This window comes from Phyllobates terribilis, unplaced genomic scaffold, assembly GCF_046119375.1.
Source record: "Phyllobates terribilis strain yellow unplaced genomic scaffold, ASM4611937v1 Scaffold_11__3_contigs__length_659146591, whole genome shotgun sequence".
NCBI classification, from domain to species: domain Eukaryota; kingdom Metazoa; phylum Chordata; class Amphibia; order Anura; family Dendrobatidae; genus Phyllobates; species Phyllobates terribilis.
Genome location: NW_027362771.1, coordinates 572,874,535 through 572,879,869, shown reverse-complemented (window position 1 = coordinate 572,879,869; position 5,335 = coordinate 572,874,535). Strand labels below are relative to the sequence as shown.

Below are 5,335 nucleotides of genomic sequence, written 5' to 3'. Positions count from 1 at the left end.
GCCTCGTTAGCGCAGTAGGTAGCGCGTCAGTCTCATAATCTGAAGGTTGTGAGTTCGAGCCTCACACGGGGCACTGTTCCCTCCTTTTCTCGAGAGATTTTGTCACCAACTTAGAACTTTTCCATTCAATTCTACAACTTTTTCCATTAGAAAGGAAATGGGAATCCAAATAACTTACCGGACCCATGAGTTGTTGAGTCCCTTGACACTTTAGTGTAAAAAGGGGTGGTTGAGAATGAGTTGAGCTACGAATCCAAATTGAATCTTGTGTGAAGGGTCAGAATGAAGTGCCAAAACGCGGGCGTTCAGCATTTTTGCCTGAAAAAAACAAATCCTACTTGAAATACGTTTGACTAAAAAACACGCGTCAGTTTTTGAATGTTGGCAGCGGTGCAGAAAAGGATGCGTTCCCATACCAGTAGTCGAACCCGGGCCGCCTGGGTGAAAACCAGGAATCCTAACCGCTAGACCATACGGGAGAAGATGTACTGCCAGCTCACTTACAATATGAAAAAAAAGAGGTGTACTGCTTTGCACAAGCAACTTCCGCAGATTATTACGTGCATTTTGCCTCGTTAGCGCAGCAGGTAGCGCGTCAGTCTCGTAATCTGAAGGTCATGAGTTCGATTCTCACATGGGGCACTGGTACCGTGTTTCCTTAACTGATTTTGCCACCATCTTGGCTAGAGAGTCACAGCTCTTTTCCATTCAGTAGCAAAACATCACCAATTGATGGAAGGGGAGCTCCAATGACAAACAGGGATAAAGGCTTGTTGAGTCCCTTAACACCCAGGAATTAAAAGTGAGAGATATGAATGGTTTGAGATATGACATCAAATAAGCTTTTGTGCAAATAAATATCCAAAAAACCTGGTGGTCTGCATTTTTGGCTGCAAAGAGCAGTTCCAACCTAAACTGATTCTGTCTGCAAGGCACGTGTTGGCTTTGGAATGTGGACACTAGTCCCCAAAAAAAAGTCTCTCCCATAGCAGGAATCGAACCAGTCAACCAGGAATACTAACTAAGTCTTTCTCCACATGTTGTAAGCAGTACAGTAAACAGCAAGACAGGTGTAAAAAAAAAAAAAAAAAAAAAAAAAAGAATGTTTTGCTTTGAATACAAAACATCAACATTACAAGAGCTGAAACACGCTACATGGTCAAGGTTTTTGGCACGTCAGTTGAATAATTTGAAGATCATGAGTTTTTTGCTCACACGTGGCATCCTCCTTTTCTCAAGAGATTTTGTCACTAACTCTGAACTTTCCAATTCAGTTCTAAACTGTTTCCGATTAGAAAGAACATGGGAGCCCTAATGACAGACAGGACACATGGCTTGTTGAGTCCCTTGACACTTTTGTGTAAAACTGTGTAGTTGAAAAAGGCTTAAGCTATGAAACAAAAGGAAATCTTTTGCAAAAGTCATAATGCATCGCCAATGTTAAGTATTTTTGTTGCAAAGTGAAAATCTACCAGAAACATTTTTGATTGAAAAACACGTGTCAGTCTTTGAATGGTGGCAGTAGCTAAGATAAAGATGCATTCCCATACCGGGAGTCGAACCCAGGCCACCTGGGTGAGAGCCAGGAATCCTAACCGCTAGACCATATGGGAAAAGATGCACTAATGTCTCAGTGACATTATGAAAAAAAAAAGTTTTCTGCTATGCACAATAAACTTCTGCAGATCTGCAGGTACAGCTTGCCTCGTTAGCGCAGTAGGTAGCGCGTCAGTCTCATAATCTGAAGGTTGTGAGTTCGAGCCTCACACGGGGCACTGTTCCCTCCTTTTCTCGAGAGATTTTGTCACCAACTTAGAACTTTTCCATTCAATTCTACAACTTTTTCCATTAGAAAGGAAATGGGAATCCAAATAACTTACCGGACCCATGAGTTGTTGAGTCCCTTGACACTTTAGTGTAAAAAGGGGTGGTTGAGAATGAGTTGAGCTACGAATCCAAATTGAATCTTGTGTGAAGGGTCAGAATGAAGTGCCAAAACGCGGGCGTTCAGCATTTTTGCCTGAAAAAAACAAATCCTACTTGAAATACGTTTGACTAAAAAACACGCGTCAGTTTTTGAATGTTGGCAGCGGTGCAGAAAAGGATGCGTTCCCATACCAGTAGTCGAACCCGGGCCGCCTGGGTGAAAACCAGGAATCCTAACCGCTAGACCATACGGGAGAAGATGTACTGCCAGCTCACTTACAATATGAAAAAAAAGAGGTGTACTGCTTTGCACAAGCAACTTCCGCAGATTATTACGTGCATTTTGCCTCGTTAGCGCAGCAGGTAGCGCGTCAGTCTCGTAATCTGAAGGTCATGAGTTCGATTCTCACATGGGGCACTGGTACCGTGTTTCCTTAACTGATTTTGCCACCATCTTGGCTAGAGAGTCACAGCTCTTTTCCATTCAGTAGCAAAACATCACCAATTGATGGAAGGGGAGCTCCAATGACAAACAGGGATAAAGGCTTGTTGAGTCCCTTAACACCCAGGAATTAAAAGTGAGAGATATGAATGGTTTGAGATATGACATCAAATAAGCTTTTGTGCAAATAAATATCCAAAAAACCTGGTGGTCTGCATTTTTGGCTGCAAAGAGCAGTTCCAACCTAAACTGATTCTGTCTGCAAGGCACGTGTTGGCTTTGGAATGTGGACACTAGTCCCCAAAAAAAAGTCTCTCCCATAGCAGGAATCGAACCAGTCAACCAGGAATACTAACTAAGTCTTTCTCCACATGTTGTAAGCAGTACAGTAAACAGCAAGACAGGTGTAAAAAAAAAAAAAAAAAAAAAAAAAAGAATGTTTTGCTTTGAATACAAAACATCAACATTACAAGAGCTGAAACACGCTACATGGTCAAGGTTTTTGGCACGTCAGTTGAATAATTTGAAGATCATGAGTTTTTTGCTCACACGTGGCATCCTCCTTTTCTCAAGAGATTTTGTCACTAACTCTGAACTTTCCAATTCAGTTCTAAACTGTTTCCGATTAGAAAGAACATGGGAGCCCTAATGACAGACAGGACACATGGCTTGTTGAGTCCCTTGACACTTTTGTGTAAAACTGTGTAGTTGAAAAAGGCTTAAGCTATGAAACAAAAGGAAATCTTTTGCAAAAGTCATAATGCATCGCCAATGTTAAGTATTTTTGTTGCAAAGTGAAAATCTACCAGAAACATTTTTGATTGAAAAACACGTGTCAGTCTTTGAATGGTGGCAGTAGCTAAGATAAAGATGCATTCCCATACCGGGAGTCGAACCCAGGCCACCTGGGTGAGAGCCAGGAATCCTAACCGCTAGACCATATGGGAAAAGATGCACTAATGTCTCAGTGACATTATGAAAAAAAAAAGTTTTCTGCTATGCACAATAAACTTCTGCAGATCTGCAGGTACAGCTTGCCTCGTTAGCGCAGTAGGTAGCGCGTCAGTCTCATAATCTGAAGGTTGTGAGTTCGAGCCTCACACGGGGCACTGTTCCCTCCTTTTCTCGAGAGATTTTGTCACCAACTTAGAACTTTTCCATTCAATTCTACAACTTTTTCCATTAGAAAGGAAATGGGAATCCAAATAACTTACCGGACCCATGAGTTGTTGAGTCCCTTGACACTTTAGTGTAAAAAGGGGTGGTTGAGAATGAGTTGAGCTACGAATCCAAATTGAATCTTGTGTGAAGGGTCAGAATGAAGTGCCAAAACGCGGGCGTTCAGCATTTTTGCCTGAAAAAAACAAATCCTACTTGAAATACGTTTGACTAAAAAACACGCGTCAGTTTTTGAATGTTGGCAGCGGTGCAGAAAAGGATGCGTTCCCATACCAGTAGTCGAACCCGGGCCGCCTGGGTGAAAACCAGGAATCCTAACCGCTAGACCATACGGGAGAAGATGTACTGCCAGCTCACTTACAATATGAAAAAAAAGAGGTGTACTGCTTTGCACAAGCAACTTCCGCAGATTATTACGTGCATTTTGCCTCGTTAGCGCAGCAGGTAGCGCGTCAGTCTCGTAATCTGAAGGTCATGAGTTCGATTCTCACATGGGGCACTGGTACCGTGTTTCCTTAACTGATTTTGCCACCATCTTGGCTAGAGAGTCACAGCTCTTTTCCATTCAGTAGCAAAACATCACCAATTGATGGAAGGGGAGCTCCAATGACAAACAGGGATAAAGGCTTGTTGAGTCCCTTAACACCCAGGAATTAAAAGTGAGAGATATGAATGGTTTGAGATATGACATCAAATAAGCTTTTGTGCAAATAAATATCCAAAAAACCTGGTGGTCTGCATTTTTGGCTGCAAAGAGCAGTTCCAACCTAAACTGATTCTGTCTGCAAGGCACGTGTTGGCTTTGGAATGTGGACACTAGTCCCCAAAAAAAAGTCTCTCCCATAGCAGGAATCGAACCAGTCAACCAGGAATACTAACTAAGTCTTTCTCCACATGTTGTAAGCAGTACAGTAAACAGCAAGACAGGTGTAAAAAAAAAAAAAAAAAAAAAAAAAGAGTGTTTTGCTTTGAATACAAAACATCAACATTACAAGAGCTGAAACACGCTACATGGTCAAGGTTTTTGGCACGTCAGTTGAATAATTTGAAGATCATGAGTTTTTTGCTCACACGTGGCATCCTCCTTTTCTCAAGAGATTTTGTCACTAACTCTGAACTTTCCAATTCAGTTCTAAACTGTTTCCGATTAGAAAGAACATGGGAGCCCTAATGACAGACAGGACACATGGCTTGTTGAGTCCCTTGACACTTTTGTGTAAAACTGTGTAGTTGAAAAAGGCTTAAGCTATGAAACAAAAGGAAATCTTTTGCAAAAGTCATAATGCATCGCCAATGTTAAGTATTTTTGTTGCAAAGTGAAAATCTACCAGAAACATTTTTGATTGAAAAACACGTGTCAGTCTTTGAATGGTGGCAGTAGCTAAGATAAAGATGCATTCCCATACCGGGAGTCGAACCCAGGCCACCTGGGTGAGAGCCAGGAATCCTAACCGCTAGACCATATGGGAAAAGATGCACTAATGTCTCAGTGACATTATGAAAAAAAAAAGTTTTCTGCTATGCACAATAAACTTCTGCAGATCTGCAGGTACAGCTTGCCTCGTTAGCGCAGTAGGTAGCGCGTCAGTCTCATAATCTGAAGGTTGTGAGTTCGAGCCTCACACGGGGCACTGTTCCCTCCTTTTCTCGAGAGATTTTGTCACCAACTTAGAACTTTTCCATTCAATTCTACAACTTTTTCCATTAGAAAGGAAATGGGAATCCAAATAACTTACCGGACCCATGAGTTGTTGAGTCCCTTGACACTTTAGTGTAAAAAGGGGTGGT

General features: G+C 41.9%; 4 non-coding genes across 4 annotated transcripts; all 4 read left to right on the top strand.

Moving 5' to 3' along the window:
- Nucleotides 1-73, top strand: TRNAM-CAU (transfer RNA methionine (anticodon CAU)). Its single transcript has one exon. It is a non-coding gene; the product is annotated as a tRNA-Met (tRNA).
- A 1,629-nt stretch (nt 74-1,702) lies between these two features.
- TRNAM-CAU (transfer RNA methionine (anticodon CAU)) lies at nt 1,703-1,775 on the top strand. The gene has a single exon. It is a non-coding gene; the product is annotated as a tRNA-Met (tRNA).
- A 1,629-nt stretch (nt 1,776-3,404) lies between these two features.
- TRNAM-CAU (transfer RNA methionine (anticodon CAU)) lies at nt 3,405-3,477 on the top strand. The gene has a single exon. It is a non-coding gene; the product is annotated as a tRNA-Met (tRNA).
- Nucleotides 3,478-5,105: 1,628 nt separating this feature from the next.
- TRNAM-CAU (transfer RNA methionine (anticodon CAU)) lies at nt 5,106-5,178 on the top strand. Its single transcript has one exon. It is a non-coding gene; the product is annotated as a tRNA-Met (tRNA).
- Nucleotides 5,179-5,335: the final 157 nt, after the last annotated feature.